The 18054-nt window shown below is 40.7% G+C and overlaps 1 protein-coding gene across 2 annotated transcripts in view; it reads left to right on the top strand.

Annotated features, from left to right (window-relative positions):
• The window catches only part of ankrd11 (ankyrin repeat domain 11), a 152201-nt gene that overhangs the window by 42776 nt on the left and 91371 nt on the right, over positions 1 to 18054 (top strand). For both annotated transcript variants that reach the window (XM_084405087.1, XM_084405086.1), the window contains exon 2: positions 255 to 325. The gene's annotated coding sequence lies outside the window, so the exon portion shown is untranslated. The remainder of the gene's footprint in view (positions 1 to 254; positions 326 to 18054) is intronic.

Genomic DNA, 18054 nt, shown 5'->3' with positions numbered 1-18054 from the left:
CATTGCATTATTATACATTATATTCAACATTAATATAGTAGTTTATTGTAGTACTGACACTAAAACTCATCACACAGTAATTTTTTTGAACTATCCACGACACACAGTGTTGCATTTTTGTATTGCGATGTATTGAGGCACGATATTTTGTTACACCCCTACAGTGAAATGAGTCCGCGTTTGTAAAAATAACTCCTGTTAAGTGAAACATCAGTATTCAGGAGACTAATCTATCTTTCATTTTGCTTTCGCAGGATTCCTTGGACTTCACAGCCACATCTTCAGCATTTTTAGCCTTTCCCATCCGAAGACGGCCATGGAATCGGTAAATCCCATCTTTCTTTTCTAATTGCGGCTTATGATGATGGTTTGACTGTTACTGGCCAGTTCCTCGTTTTCGGTGCTACAGTTGGTTATGAGTAAACACAACCGATGCTGAAATATCTGTGTGTCAATGCCGGTGACTTTGTCTGCGTTGGGATGTTTATTCTAGATTATCTTGATGTTGTTTTTAGCTAGTTTGGGAATACTGACTATGGGCTTTGAACTCTTGGTTTTCCCTTTGGTTATATAGTGTGTGTATGTTTGAACATGCAGGTTTTATATGTGAATGTGTGTTTGTTGGCGCCGATGCTAGTACCGACAGGCAGGTGTACGGCTCAGCTCTGGAATGTGTGTGTTAAGAGCAGGGCTTATTGCATGCCTGGGCCCTGCCTGCCACCGCTTTTGTTAAAGGTTTTTGTTTTTGAGTGTGGATTTGCCTTCTCTCTGTGGTGTGTGTGTGTGTGTGTGTGTGTGTAGAGGCTGTTGTTTAACTGGGTCACTGCTTGCACTGCTTCCCTCTCCAGCACACCAGGTCATGTGACCATGCTTCTTCATCAGAAAGCAGTGCCAACCTATGAGTCTGTAGAGTCTGTCTTTACTTTCCACCATGAAAGCTAACATAGCACAGGCAATATGCTGTTGTGTTCAAAGAAATGCTTGAGAAATGAGTTAAATCAACTAAAAAAAAATAAAAAAATCACAGTTTAAACCAAGACCTTCCTCTCTAGAACACAAAATTAGTTTTAACAAAATGAAGTGCCAAATGCGACAGATAAGCATCATATGACCTGTGCGTTATAAGACAGTATTATATAACTTGGTTGCAATTTTAGTGATATAATCGCACATTAAATCAATCATCACTGGCTTGTGCAATGAGATCAGCAATGACAACAGTCTAGAGAAGCGTTTGTCGTCTTTGCGCCACATGACTTGAGTCGGACAGGAGAGAATATGTTGTCTTTAGGCATGTGACGGTACCAAAGTTTCATGTTGCGATAATTGGTATGTGGTATTATTTACGGTATTGTTAACTAATGAATTAACCGACGTTAACTAATGGAGCTTTACTGCAAAGTGTTACCGGACAATAATAAAGAAACAGAACATTCTAAAGGGCCTTTTAGTCTAGCATGTTGTAGTGTACAGATAAATAGCCCATTTAGTCTTTAAGTATTTGCCGTTGTGATAAACACCACTGTGATTACAAAAATATGAATGGCTGTTAAACATGTAAATAGTTCAGAAGCAGAAAGTAAGTGTTCAATAAGCGATTGAATGCAGTGATGTACATTTTAACCATTTGATGGAAAAGTATTATTGAAATGCATTACTTTTTTATTTTTTTTAATTCATAATAAATAATTATTCACTGTTTTAAAGTGCCCACAATAACAATACCATGCGTGTTCATTATCATGATATATTGTATCACCGTTTATCGACACATGTCTAGTTGTCCGTGTTTGTCTTTTGGCCGCCGCTGATGATTGACAGGACCGCTAGGTTTAAGGGAATGCACCCTTTGACGGAAATGAGTAGAGCGGTAGTGTCAAACATGAGTGTCAAAGTAAAGTGAAAAACTTATTGATACATAATATTGATAAGATGCATCGTTACACCCCATTATTTACAGATGATCACATCCGCCATAGCTCTCAAAATGCAACCAGTGGTATATCTGACACTGCCGTATCTGAATATGAAATCTACAGTGGAGGGGGAAGAGCATTAGCGAATAACAACTTGTGTATCTCTGTTCGGATGGTTTCATATTGCTTAAAAATATTCTGCTTATCTCTTTTTATGTTCCACCCGAAACGCATTCAGATTTTTCGAGTGAATTTTTTGTTTTCTCCCTTGATCCTTGAAGTTTTGCACGTAGCATGAGACTGCCACAGAAGTGAATGCTCCTGTTCTGCTTGGCATACGGGGCTGACGGATATAAACTGCAGCTAAGATCCGCTTTTACCCTCGGAAACACTGATAAAGTCCTCCATTTTCTGTGTCCCGGTGGAGCTCAGAGTTCTTCTGGTGTTTACCTCAGAAATCAGGCCATATCTGCTTACCGTCAGTAGAAACCAAGAAGACTGATCACAAAGCTCATTATGCCGGCAGCGCGCTGTGTGTGTGTGTGTGTGTGTGTGTGTGTGTGTTCGTGTCGCCCCCCCCAAACCCCTTCCACTTCTCATGTGATGCCAGTCACATGGTTTCCAGGCAGTAACTCAGAATCAGATTTTATTTTTAACCACTCTAAATCCACCGCCATGCTTATGGTAAGCACAGGCTCTTGCTTCGGCCCTCTCCACCTCCATTTCCCCTTGAACCCCGTGCACCACGTACCAAAGATCTGATCATATTTGCAGCATTATCTGCTGACTGCAACGGGGGGCACCGCGACGGATGAAAGCTGCTCATTACAAGCACGTTTTCCGTGTCCTCGCCTCTTTCTAGAGCAGCTCCGTCCCTCAGCGAGATTAGTCTGCAATATTCCGGTGGGGGGAAACGCAGCCTTGCCAGTCAAATTACATAACTCTCATAGCCAGGCTTGAGACAACTATAGAGGCTTTGTTCCCAGGTTCCTCCACCTCCTCCTTTCCCCTCTTGGCGGCCCACATGTTAATGTGGTATTGAAAGAGTCTGTGTGCTTCGAACAGGCTCAGCTCTGTGGTTGGAGAGCAGAAAACTTGCATCATTAACGTACACATGCTCGTATGCGAGCACGGAGATTAGAGGAGCAATCGGGCTCTTCCTGTGAAACACAATTTGGGTTTTGCGACTTGGACAGAAGCAATGGGGCCTTCTCTGCATTTTGAGTGGTTGAGTCGGTAACACTTTATCTCACAGTGTCCTTGTTACATGTACTTACCATAGTAATAACAGTAAATTATGCACAATTACATGCAACTAATCCTCAACCAAATCCTAATCCTAACCCTAACCCTATAGTAAGTACATGTAGTTGCTACATACACTGTAACAATGACACCTTAAGATAAAGTGTAACCGTCGAGTCTTGCGCTGACCCGTTCTGGTGCCAATATGAGTCAATACCGAGCAGAAATGAGAAGTCTCGCTGCAGAAGCGTCTCTGTAACACACGCGATGCAGGATGAGGCTGATTTGAATCTGAGTTGGTTGCTGTGTTTCGTTGTATTGACACATTAAAGATGGGTATTCTGTGCCTGCAATTTGCATACTGATGAGAATGCAGCTTTGTTTTGCTTAGGACACGTTTCAACATCGCCAGGGTTTGTACAAATGAGGCAAGAATAAAGGTGCGATCACGTTTAGGCGAAGGTTTACGAGTGAAATCCAATAATTCCAATAGGAGTTTCTTGCTCATTTTCAAGTTGGTCGTGTGAGTTTGCTGTGCTGACCCACAGAATGCTGCTTGTTTGGAAAGCGAAGATAAGTGAGAAGTGCGTCATGCATCTCAACGTTATTGACAATGGACTATTTTAATTTTTACATGGAAATTTGTTGCAAATGTGACCACCTTTAGACTAGAAAAGAAAGTTAATTATATTTACTATGTAGTTTGACACTGTGGTAGTAGCCTATTAGGTATTGCATCTCAAAATGAATTCATTGTATTTGAGTTTGCACGTAAGCATTTGCATCTAGCTGAATGCATAGCCTTCATTTTTTTTTTATTCCTCTTCTGTTGCACAAGGGGGTTTTGAGCAGTATTAGCATGCAGAAACATGCATGGATGCTCTCTTCACTAATCCACCGGAAATAGTATACCATCTGGGTACTTCTGGCATACTGTGTTCAAGCGTGATTTGGGATGCACTGTAGGTCCTGGCAGTCATTGCTCGGGTTTCTCATTGGTTGCGTTGCATTGCATTTCATTTAATTCAGTCTCTCCAAGTCAGCTCAATGCTGTAATGCACTCAGGTTAGGCCCGACACCCTGAGAACGTGTTCAGAGCACGAGTTCAGAGGAAGTGCTGTAGGTTGGTTGTGGTTGTGGGTGTGGTCCTCTTCCTCCAGATTGCATGTAGCACTTGTGTGCAAGGAAGTGCCGCTTTAAACTCTTCGCTTGTCTCATCATTCATCTTCCTTCTCTTTTGGCGATGGAACGGACGTGTCCATTTAGTAAATGAAGAGACGCTCGTATCTAGAGGGATGTGCTGCCAAGACTATAGAGCCTGGCGTTTGTCCTTCTGCTTATGTCCCACGCTGAGCGAGATCATAACATCTCTGAGACTCATGATTATGGGTGTCTCATGGCTATCGGGACGTTAAGACGAGGAACAAATCATAGGAGTACTGTGGTGGGATAGTGAAGGGTGTGATTTTTGGTATGTCAAATCATCGTGCACAAAATGCTGCTCGACCAATGTTCTGTCCTTGGTCTAATTTTAGTACACAAATCAAAACTAGATTGCGTTTCATGCAACTACCTGGTTTGTTGATACTCTGTGACTTAGTCATATAGTTTTATCTCCACAAGATGTCTTGTTTTTGTGGTGCAGGCCGAAAAAGAAAGCAAATTTTTAGGTGTTTCCCCCAGGCCTAGTTGAGTCGCTGCAGGTCTCGAGCTTCAGACCGGGATGCCGTGCTATGCATCAAATAAACACTAAGCCCACTTGACAGACAAGAGGCCCAATGAACTACAAAACCCAATGGAACAAATTAGATTTTTATGTTCTAATCTGAGCCAAAGAGCCCTCCCATGGTGCCTCGGGGCAGTCATGATTTTAGCATGCTGGTTCAGCGGCATGGCTCTCCGGCACGGTGATTAAAGAACACGGAGAACTGCGGAGATGTTGCATTGTTTTCCATAGACGCCCTTTCAACTCAATCTGCGAGCAGTAATTGGTTTCTTTGTAAATGTAATGTTTTATCTTTACTGTGACAGTACAATGGAGGAAGTCCGTGTCCCCCTTTTCTAATATAGGAAGTGTATGAGATGCACAAAGCTGGCCGTAGAGTAGAGGCTTTACGAAGTTTAAACGAAGAGTTCCCATCCAGCATTCATCATGGCAGATCAGTTTCTCAGGTCAGATAATGTCCTCTTTATTAGTGTTGTGGGATTTCAATCTTCGATACGACACCTTTTTTTGATACCACGGGGAAAACTGCCATACTGATATTTTATTATCTCATAAGTTCTTGATAATTTGGGTAATTTTGCTGCAATAGCTTGCACAGCACAGGGAGGCTTTGTTTGAAACTGAACTACATTTACAAAAGACAAGTACATTAAATTAGAATAAAGAGAGAAATGAAATAACCATGGCTTTAAGTTTTTCAGGTGGGTCTAACAGTAGGCTAGTATTCAGGTAAGAAACACTACGGTAATTAAATGTAAAAAAAATAAAATAACACTGGGTAGTCTTCATTGTAAAAACATAATATCAATGCTTACAATTAAAGTTTACAAGAGCAGCAAGTGATTTTCTTCTTGTTTTGTTGATTAGCATGACAGACAGCAGCAGGTTTATTAGGCTGCTGTCACTTTAAGAGCTTATGCACGCATCCAATCAACATGCATGTCTTTCTCAACTATATACTTTCCCAAACTGACTGTTACTACCTGAATACTCGCCAAGATGGCTATTTTGACACCATGTTGTGTGTATTTGACCCAATACACCCCAAAATTCACACAATTTGGTGCTTGCGAGCTGTTTGAGATGCAGATTTATGTGCGCGCCACTTCAGTGTAGTCAAATAAATCAGTGATGTGAGCGTGAAACCCGCATGAATGTGTAAAATTATGTGCAATACATGCACTATTCAACCTATATGACTATAAGCCGAGTGAGTGAGAGGAGGCGTGTGTCGAATTGTAGATCGAGTGAGAAGTGAGCAGCTAGAGGTTAGGGCTGCTCGGTTATGGAAAAAATCATAATCACGATTATTTTGGTCAGTATTGAAATCACGATTATGTAACACGATTATTTCACATGACTTTGGGAACGTGTTGCATTTATTAAAAAGACACGGTAACACTTTACAATAATGTTAATTAGTTAATGTATTAACTAACATGAACTAACAATGAGAAATACATTTGTTACAGTATTTATTAATCTTTTTTAATGTTAGTTAATAATAATACAGCTGTTCATTGTTTGTTCATGTTAGTTCACAGTGCATAAACTAATGTTAACAAATACAACCTTTCATTTTAATAATGTATTAGTAAATGGTGAAATTAATATTAACTAAGATTAGTAAATGCTGTAGAAGTATTGAGAATTGTAAAAAGTTCAACCAGGCGCTCAGGTAGAGTAAGAGTCTGTGATAGGTGCTCTTGGGGTAGGGGAACAAATCCAAAGTAAAACAAGTCCCAGGCACTCAAAAAAAATCCAAGGAGGAGAAGGAAAAAAGTTAAAAAGCCTTTATTAATAGTGGCTTACTATTAAGCCACTATTAATAAAGGCTTTTTAACTTTTTTCCTTCTCCTCCTTGGATTTTTTTTGAGTGCCTGGGACTTGTTTTACTTTGCTGTAGAAGTATTGTTCATTATTAGTTAATGTTAACTAATGCTAATTAATTAACCTTATTGTAAAGTGTTACCAAAGACACCTTTCAACAATTCTTAAAAAATCGATCATTTGAACAATTGAACATTGATTGTACTTTTTGAACTATTAAAATAAATAATATATAACAGATAATACTTCAATGAGTATTTTAATAATTCCCGCAGGTCTACCACTTATAATGCGGGAAATTCCCCCGCAAACATTGATTCACTTTAGCATGTAGATCGTATGAGTAGCCTAAATCAATCCACACAGATTATAAAATCAAATCAATCATTTTAAAACTTTCTCCATGACGCAATTTCACAAACTCTCTCTGTCTCTCAAAATGTGCTGGACAAGGCAAGCGTCGTAACTACACATTCACGTTTAGGAGTCGGGACGTGATGGAATTGTCACTTGTACAATCGGGCCAGCATTGCAGCGTAACTAAAGTTTATCATTTTCACTTCTTTTTAAGTTTTATCAGTTTAAACATTCAAGCTGAGAGAGTTTATGGCATCGGGAGGGGCGGATGTGCGCGCGTCATTCAGAACACAAGACAAAATAAGAGCGTTCTTTCAAAACAGAACATGGCAAAATAATCGTTTTTACTCCATTATACTATTTTGGTGGTCGTTGGGAGCAGAAATCGAAATTCAATTAATTGCACAGCCCTACTAGAGGTATCGTGTGTCGATACTGCAGAAAAGGAGTATTGAGGCCGTTTCAGATATTTCAGTATCCATGTATATCGAAATATCAATATTTTTCTCTATAAGTTTATAAAGACTCGCATATCTGAAATGCCACAATTGTAGAATCGTTAATCCCTGAAAAAGAAAAGAAAACTACTATAAATGTGAGCTTGTATGTGTGCACTCCTGCTCTCCGCACCCCCTCCTCTTCATTCCTCAGTGACGTTTTGGTTTTCCCCCTGCTTCCTTGCATCTCTTCTCCTCCTCTACACCAGTATCACTCTCACTGGCTGAATCACCATGACTCTGCTGGTGAACTGATTTACCGTATTTCCTGATCTCTGTTTGATTTTGGGGGATTGACAGCAGAATTCACTACGTTTACAACATGAGCGTCAACATAAAATCAATCACAATAGGCCTCAATGTAGTGTTCCGGTATTATTGTGAATAATTCATCCATGCGTGTTGTTCCAAAGAATTCTTTTGTTGTCGTAATCTTTCACAAAAATCTAATAACTTGCTCACCTGAGGGCTTCAAGTTTCTCATGACGAAGTTAAAGAGAAAGCATTACATTTCCCAACTCAGATCTTACTTGTATTTAATGTGTTTTTTTTATTTTTTATGATTTCTTACACCGGATTTGCGAGCTTTAATCGCAGAGCACGTATTTTGAGGAGCTGCTCCGTGAGATGAGAACTTGTTCGCCAGCTTCTGACCATAATGACCTTGTTTTCTCATTGTTTATGTTAGACAGGCTCTGGTTTCAGGAAATAGTGCTGTTAACATTTTGTTCAGATATCTGAACTCCTGTGAAAGGGCTGAGACTGTGTTCGGTAGGCCTGCAACATGAAAGCCCCATTCCCAGAACCCATCCCGGCCTCAGTGACCCTCCCATCAATCCCTCGTCTGCTCTCAAGACGGTCCTCGTCTACAACCCTTCAGTGTGCATGCATGCTGTTTTCTTCTCTCATTAGAGGTGCTGACCTTTGCTCACGGTGATAATTTCATGTGAAAACAAGGAATCGGCTGCTTGTGACTTCAAATGTCCAGTGTCCTGTTGTGTAAATAGTCATATGTTGCATTAATCAGCATGTGGCATGTTCTGTCAAAGCTTTAGCCTTGAGCATACTCAACATAATATGAATGCAAACACTTTTAGCTATATAAGCGTTATTTCAATTTTTTGCTTTTTGATATTACACCACAGTTCATAAACCAACACTTTTCACGCCATAGCTGATGCTATCATAACATGTTAGACCTGTTAGACCCACCGGAACAACTTAAGGCACGGTTTACTTCATTTGTGTATTTATTTGTGCTAACATTTGTATTGTTAATTTGTTCTTATTGTATTACTGTTTGTCTTGTTTTGTAAATTCAATTCTTTCTTGTGCTATTGAATCAAAATGACATTTGTAAAAGCATAAATGCATTGAGTGAGGTGAGATTATTGTGATATTTGTAGCTTAATTGATGGGAATCTTTATGGGAAGAAATGCCTAAATTAAAATCTATTCTTTATAAAATCGTGTTAAAATATCGAGTGAATAGAATTTCAATAAATGGACAAAAATCATGAGAATATTAAAGATATCTGTATGGCTGTTTTTCCCATGGAATCTATAATGGCATTATGAGTATTGATATTTTTCAAGGTATCGTATTGAAGTTGTAATTTCCAGTATCGTGACGACACTAGTTCCCACAGTAGAAGTGTTGTGGTGATAACATGAGCTCCCCGTCCGCACTACTAATCGTAATCACTGCCTCAACCCTGTGACGTTTGTCAGTGGCCGCCGTCTTCTCAAATTGCCAATTCTCGTTGAAAAATGAATCACTTCCGGATGCCTCGTCCCTGCGAGTCGTTCACACCATCTGCACTGCAGCAGAGAAAGGGTCGGAAGAAGTCAAGGAAGCGTTTATCGAGTAAACCCTGTCGTCCATCTAATCTACTTTTTGTTTGGTCTCTGTATAGAGTAAAGTTTTCTTTATAGAAAGGAGGAGTTGCATTGTTCTGCTGAATGTTTTAAAGACGCCCTTATCTGACAGCATTCTTAAAGCCAGGTGGACATGTTTGTGTGCATGTGCGTAACCTCACTTAAGTCTCGCTGAAAGAACCGTGCTGGCTCATGTTTTGACTCGAGGGAAGGTTCGAGTTCCTCCGGATCCAGGTGTTCTTCATATCACAGGGCTCTCAGTGACAGCAGCCGTGTGTGTGTGTGTGTGTGTGTGTGTGTGTGTGTGTGTGTGTGTGTGTGTGTTTGTGTGTGTGTGTGTGTGTGTGTGTGTCCCTTCCCAGCGTCTGGCTGTGAATCCTGCCAGCTGAACGAACAGAACCAGCACAGAATGGGCCTGGACTTGTGGAGAGGAATTTATCTTTGGAATTGCAATTGTGGCATTCAGTGCTTTCCTTTTCCTGGCTGGCAGAGGAATGTGTTCCTGCAGTGCTCGTACTGGGTACGGCTCGGAGATTCACGTTCAACACTCACACTAAAATGTGCAATATAATTGTTGCTAGCAATATATACAGGCTATATTAGAAAATAGTGTTTAGTTTTATTGATAAAACAATCTTTTCTCACCCGTCTGATATTGATATAGAGGCATTTCTCATGGCTATGAGTGTGATATTGCTCATGTAAATATTCAAGTACATGATACAGCTTTCATTCTTCAGCTCAATCATATATTCATGAGAGAAAAAAATCAGTTTGAATAAGAAAAGCGCTATCTTTGTCATCGTATCCTTTTAACGGTTAAAGTGACCACACTTTATTTGTACCTTTTTTTAATTTATTTATCCATTTAGCTTTTTGATAAGTGCGATCTCTGATTGTAGTCCTTGACAACCAAAGTAGTGCTTAAAGTCCTGGAATTTCATTTTACAGTATCTGTACGAACCCTGAATATTAAAAATATTAAAATAAAAATCGCAATTTAGAGCAAAAACATAAATATAGAAATATATTGAATTTCATGAAAGGGCTGAATTTTTTTTTTCTTTTTTTTTTCTAAAGTAACATTAAAAATTTAAATGAACATTTTGAATCTACTTCACTACAATAGTTGTCTGGTTAAAATAAAATCACATTTTAAAGCAATTTCGAGAAAAAACAATATAGAAATGTATTGAATTTCATGAAAAGGGCTGATTTTTATTTTTTTTTTCTTCTTTTTTTTCTTTATTTTTTTCTAAAGCAATCATAGAGTTTTGTTTCAGAACTTGAGAGCTTGCCGGGCGTTCTGGGCATCTGTGGGTAATCAGCTGCTCAGAGATGGAAAGCAGTCACAGTTCGACTCTGTGTCCATTCTCTCTGCTGGAGCCGATCAGGGGCCGTCAGCACAACAGACGAGCCAACAGATGGACCTCCTCAGACTTAACCCTTCCCACGCCACACACTCCCCATCTGTCCAGCCCAGCTCACTCCACCGCCTCACTCAGACGCCCTGCTCTCCCCTCTTCTAGCCCGTCCGAAGTTTACGTGAACCGTCGGGGTCTCGGATGCACACGGACATATGGCCGCCGCTGAAAGAGGAAATCCAAAATGCTCCCCTTGTCTGCTTGTTCTCTCTCCCTTTTCCCTTCATGCCACGAAAGCATCAATAGAGGCTTGTTTTGTGCCGTGTTTTTGTGTGCGCAGACGTGCCACACCCTGGGATATCGGTTGGCAGGCATCCATCTCGGTCAGATGACTTGTCTGTGTGTAACACTGTTTACATGGAGAGGTTGGGCGGCATTGTGTCGTATCCCAGTCCGTCTCAAAAGGTTTCTTGTACTAGCCGACTCGTTTTATTGATACGATTTTTGAATTGTAAACGCAGGTGTTACTGTTTGCTTATCGCTTTCGTTTCACAAGGGTCATTCTTTTTAATTGTTGTTCAGTTCTGAGCAAATGTTGCAGATGTGTTGCCCTCTCTCTTGGGGACGATTGATAGGGACTCTGGGTAATTGGTGCGCGGAGGGTCCAAACCTTCTCCTAATCAATCACCGATTGAGCAGTGAGCTTCACACTGACAAATTCTTTTTCTGCTCACTTTTATTGTTTAACCTTTCACCAGTGCTAAGGTGTTCAGCAAGCGCATAGTTTTCTCTTATTCTTGAGATCACTTATCAGTTGCTATGAGGAAATGTCATCATCATCATAGCAGTCGACTCCTCTTGAATTGTTAGTCGTTCATTGTCAATGTCTGTTGGCCATTTGAGATCGTGCAAATGCTGTGATGCAAATCGTAGTGCAGACCGTAAAGATCATGTCATTTATCACCTAATTCAATTGAATACTGCGTTTAAGTTTGAATGCCTGCTAGCATGAATACAACCATCTGGAGAACCATTTTGCACCTTTTTATAATGTCGTGGTAATCAGTACTTTTATTCAGCTGAAGAAGAGCACAGAGTTGATCTGAGCAAGGGATGAAAGTTAATGTTAGGGACGCACCGATATGAAAATTATGGCCGATACGATAAATCTTTATTTTTAAAAGCCGATAAATCTAAACCCAAATTTTGTATAGAATTTTTGAGAGCCTCAAAAAAAGAAAAAGTTGCACTTTACTGTATTTTCCTTATTTTTAAAAAAGTGATTCCAATCATATTTCAAGCATTTCAAAACCCTAATTTTGATCAGTGAAGTGTCTCAGCTGAAGGAAATAATCTATTATTTATCGGCTTTAAAAATATCGGCCAGATGTTCTTATTGGGCTGATAACGTTAACATTAAAAACGAACTTTTATCGACCGATACGATGGCCGATATATCGTGCATCCCTAGTTGATGTTTTGAATCAGTAAGTGTCAGTGCTTGTGGGATGTCCCACATCTCTAACTGAGAGAAGCAGAGAGCCTGGAAATAAAACAGCGCTAAATTAGATGGGTGTCAAGAAGGAGACTGGTCTCAGCTCTTTTCAAGCTTTCCTCTTTGTGCGCTGCTGGGCTGTGAATGGGAGCTCTGTGTGTTATAGGCCCAGCGCCCTGACCTCCGTCCTGAAAGGAGATCCTGGGGTCGGCTAATGTCACATTGCTCGCCCCTCCTGCTCTGTTCGCCCGCTCCGCTGGGACTCCACAGTATTACTTTTGTGTGGCTCTAGTTGTATTTTCATTCAACCACCCTTTCAGGCCTTTTCCGTGACCTCTCGCCGGGTCCTCTGACTTCTCAATGAGAGACGGAGGAGTTTTACACCCTTCCTAAATCCCACTGTATTGTTCGCTGGACAAGAGGGAGAAACCGCCTTGGGTCTTTTCAGCCACAGATGTGAGTAACGGCTGTTGCTTGGCCTCAGAAATGCACCCAGGACCGAATCAACAGTTGCCAGTCGGGTACAAGATGAACACTCACCAAGCAAATGCAAGTAAAAAGCACTTTGCCAGTCGACCGGGTAACTTTCATCCTCCTAGGAAAGTACGTACATCTGATACTTTGTAAGTGAATCAAATCTGAGATGCACAGTGTACTTAAGAAATGATCCGTGACCATTGCATGTATTGAAACCTTCTTTTACCCCGTTGAACCTGATGTTGTTTAGCTAAAGAAACCAAACAGAAACAGTTTCCCTTTCCTTTTTAACTTCTGTGGCCCAACTACATGATGACTTAACTCATGTCTGAATGAAAACTATAAGAAACAACATTTAGATCGGGATCGGGTCTTGCTGGTTTGGTGACCGATGGAGTTCTGACAAACTGGCAAGTTAAAGTCTGCAGGGTCACTGACTGGTGAAACTGTTTGCGATAGACTAATATTGAAAGCTTTCCTTTTACATGGTTTACTCTGCAGATTAATTTGTCTGGCGTTCTTCAGCAGAGTCTGCCAGACCCCCGCAGTGTCGGACTTGGAAGGGGTTTACTACCCTTGTCAACAGCTCTTGTTTGACTTGGACTTAGAGCCAGGAGCAGTCAGGAACAAACCCAACCAAAGAGACCCATTAAGTGGGTTGCTGTTTTCTTTACTACTTTATGTGCTGTGCTGCCGGTCATACTAGGGCATCAGTGGAAGACTAAATCAAATTCAGCTCATTTGTAAATGTATGCATGATATATCGGCCACCATAACGGTATTGGCCGATACATGTTCATTTTTAATGGACCAACCACTGGCTGTGTGTGTGTGTGTGTGTGTAATACATTTTTAAATAAAATGACAATAAACGAGGCTCAAACATCCATTTCGTAACAGACATGCGTGTTTATTTGAGCACTTCCGTCAATGAAACATCACACTAAAGCCTGTAAAGCATTGAAATAAATATTAGTAAATAATATGAACTTAAATAATATAATAAAGTTAAATATTTCCACACACAGACGCGTGACACAGCCTGCCGCTCTGCACTTTGAGAGGGATGTGAGACACGAGCAGAAAGACCATCTCTTTTCTAATATCTTCAGGTTTTTTACTTGTTGTAAAATGTCTGAAGAGCGAATTTTATGTTCCACGAGGGCAAGACATTTAATCCAGAGAAAGCGAAACTACAATCACCCGCACGTGTGAAATGCACTTTGCAAGTAAACTTGACGCGCCTTACCAAAGTCTAATAACAAGCACAAACTGTGTTTAAAAACCGTGCAAGTAAAAAGGTCGGCTATCTGTCCTGCAGTGTTTTCTACTTTACCACAGTACAGAAAGCATGAATATAATAGGCCTACTTAAAAGGTGAACTAAAGGAAGAAACGCCTTTGTTAATCCCCTGCGAAAATGGGTGAGGCGTGAGGGAAGATTTGGGAAAAGAAACAAGAGATTCCGTGTCCAGGCGAATAATAACTAATGGAATAGTGTTAAATTCGCTGATAATCGGGTGACCGGATCGCAACGCAGAATACAGAGCTGACAAAGCTTACATTTATGTGCTCCTGCTCACGCACAACTCTCTCATTCTTCCTGAATCCAAACGTTTCCACGGCTGCGATCTAACGTTTAATTGCTAACCTATTATTTATTTTGTAAACAAAGCTTTCTCTTCACTCCTGTCATAATATTCATGTAAAACAGTGTTTTGGCGGACCAGCGCCGGCGCGGCTGTCAAGTTTTAATTTTTAATGTTATCGTTATCGTCCTGATAAGAAAATTTGGCCGATTAATAATGGATTTCCCTCAGCTGAGACACTTCAGATGTGCTCTGTTCAACATGATGGCTTTGAATTGCTTGAAATATGATTGGTATCACTTTAAAAAAACGAAAATACAGTAAAGTGCAACATGTGCAGTGCAAGTCTGTCATATAGACTACATAAAATTATCATGAGAACATTATAATTGTGTGTTTGGGACATGGATTTTAATGGTGAGTCTTTTGTTTCTGTAATCAGACTCTCAAAAATTATATAAAAAGTTGGATTTAGATTTATCGGCCATACATCGGTTATCCGCTTTCATTTATAAAGAATATAAAGAATTATCGGTGTCGATATAGATTTATCTGTATTACTAGTCAATTCTACTCTGAAATATTCTTCAATGGATAAAGAAATGGTGTGTTGCTTTTATGTTCTTGCTCCCAACCTTTCCTGCCTGAGAGCGACGTGTTGTTCCTGTCATTTCCTCATGGACTGGGTTCTGAGAGCGAGTGCACGTCTGTTCCAGGGCTCTGTGAGTCACAGTGCCCAGTCGCTTATAGACTATTCCTGAACTGAAGATCATCTCTTTCATTACCTCTCTTCCTCTCTCCCTCCCTTTCCTTTACTCTTCGTTTCCTGTGTAATTACACTTGCTGTATGCCATAGTTTATTTCACTTTCTTTTCAAACCACTCTTTAAATGTTTACAATGCATGTGACGTCATTCTTATTCAGTACATATTTGCACATTGAATATATATATATATCATATTTTTTTTAGGACCGAGTGTTTGTGAGTGAGATGCTATTTCACGTCTTGAGACTGTTTTTTAAGTGCGTTGCGCTCTTTCTAATTTTATGCTTTTTGTAAATAGTGATCTTAGTCAAAAAAGTATATGGACGTTGCCATAGCTCATGCATCTCTCTCTCTCTCTCTCTCTCTCTCTCTCTCTCTCTCTCTCTCTCTCTCTCTCTCTCTCTCTCTCTCTCTCTCTCTCTCTCTCTCTCTCTCTCTCTCTCTCTCTCTCTCTCTCTCTCTCTCTCTCTCTCTCTCTCTCTCTCTCTCTCTCTCTCTCTCTCTGTGTCCCTAGGGTGGGCGCATTATCTCTCTGACTGTAAGAACTCCATTATTTACTGAGCACTGAGCCCGTCCTAATATAATGTTCCATTAGATTGCATCAGCCAGATTTATTACTGGGCTTTCTCTCTCTCTCTCTCGCTCTCTCGCTCTCTCGCTCTCTTGCTCTCTCGCTCTTTCGCTCTATCTCTCTCTCTCTCTCTCTCTCTCTCTCTGTCTTTCCATGTCTCTGGCGTGCGGGAATAAGGTCTTGAGTGGGATTTGGAAGGAGTCTGGGGTTTAAAAACGCGAATCCAATGATATGTTAGCAAGCATGTTAGAGTCCATGCGTGAAACCCATGACTAATTAGAGACTTCTGCCATGTCAGCATGTACTATCATCCTATGTCCCAGGTAGACTGGGAAACATGGTCACCGCTGTCGATTTGCACAAGTCACTTTCTGATGTACACTTCCATAGGGAGCACTGAAGACCGAGCGAGCCACTGTTCCACAGCTAATCACAGTGAAGGCCTGTTCACACCATGAATGATAAATGTATTGACGTCCAAACCAACGGATGATATCATTGTTAATTAGAAACATGCACTGCAAGTCTGCGGCTTTAAAAGTCGTGTGGTTTCTCATTGGCTTTCAACGTTTTTAACATTCATCAGCTGGAAATAATAGTTTTGAAAGATCATTTTAAGGATGTCGTTTCTCTGTCGTTATCATTATAGTATGCATGTCTCCTATAAAACGATCTTTACACTGGACCTGTCTCTGTTCCTTAGGAAAAAATATTTTAAGCAACCTCAATTTAATTTAACTTTTAAAGCTAAATTGTAGTTTGCCTCGCTCTGCATGTAAAGCATAATGTACAGTCAACTGGTCATCATAGTGAAGTGAACCCAGTCAAGGTAATCTGCGTCCTAAGTTGAATCGGAGGCTCTTGTATCACCTTGACGGGGTTTATTTTGAGATAATGACCTGCTGACTGCACATTTTCCTGCCTATTACGTAGCCACTTACTAAATGCACAAAATACAGATGAACAAGTGCTGTGGCCGTGCCAATGGAGACAGTGCCAATGACTTAATCATAAATATTAGGCCATTAGTAGTGTTAATTATGCTGAGAAAGCATTACTTGTTACATTACTCTCTATGTCCCTCGCTCGTATCCTTCATTGCAAATTCGCCTTGTACCTCCTTCCCTAAACCTGAAGTTCCTCTTTCTTCCGGCCTTTCTTCCCCTGTCATCTCCTCGCTGCCCTTATGACTGTATCAGCTAAAGTGAAATGCCAGTGTAATCTGGGCGGCTCTGCCTTTGCCGGAGCCACAGTGCTGATCAGGCTGAAAGTGCCTGTCGATTGAAAGACATGAGCTTGCATCATGAATATTTCCAGCCAGCGGGAAACGCAATCTTGCATATTGAGAAAGCAACCGTCCTCCAAACCGCACGCATCCATCAGATCATCTTCCATCATCTGATGGGTTAAAAATGCTGCTTGCTCTTCTGGAGAATCAGGGGAATTGAGACGAGAGGCTTGAATATTACACAGGCTGGATGTGATGTGAATGGGGGGGGGGGGAGATCAATAATATTATGAGCATGAAAGGGCATGATGGAAAGAGAGACGAGGCTGTCTGATGTAGAGCGAGTAGGGACAGTGGTGAATGGAGTTCAGGGCTCTTTTGGAGGCTTAAAAACAGAATCAAATGCTCTTCATTTCTGTAAAACACAGACACCTTTCGCCAGCTTTACAGAGGTTTGAAGTGAAGTAGGAAGAAGCGTGATCACTAGGGCTGCAACCATACCACTTTTTTTATTCTGAATCCGTTACTGATCCAATACCAGGACTGTTGATTAGTTTAGCATATCTTTGTGCTGAACGTATGATCAACCTTTTTTTGTGATGTAAAGAAAACCAGATGTCAGAGCCAATAGAGACTCGCATTGCGTTTTCAATGAATCATTCATTCCAGTGTGTGTTTCGCTTTAAACGCGAGCTCGGTCGTATTCTGAGCCTCATCGCGTGTGTGAAACGCTGTCCGAGAGGCGGCTTTCTGTGCGCGCGCTTCGGGTGTGTGTCGGCGTGACAACTACAAGTTATTTTCTGCAGCTTATTGCACTTAATAATGCCTTCGCCTTTTAACATCACACAAGTCACATGTACGCCAGTCTATTCTCTGCTATATGCATTGACCTAAACTACTAAAATCATTCAGAAAAACATTCATTGCGATATGTACATTTGCAGTATTTTGATCATTTTAAGTATCGTGCAGCCCTAGTTGTGCTGTATCTTTTAACATGCATCTGATGTTCATTCATGTTTATTTCATGCTGGTAGTAAAGAGGGAGAGATGATCAGTTCACATCCGCGCTGATGCTCCTCTTGAACTGAAGCTCTACAGCGAGTATTTGATTGA

Source organism: Rutilus rutilus (assembly GCF_951802725.1).
Source record: "Rutilus rutilus genome assembly, chromosome: 3".
NCBI classification, from domain to species: domain Eukaryota; kingdom Metazoa; phylum Chordata; class Actinopteri; order Cypriniformes; family Leuciscidae; genus Rutilus; species Rutilus rutilus.
This window is presented reverse-complemented; position numbering and strand designations above follow the sequence as displayed.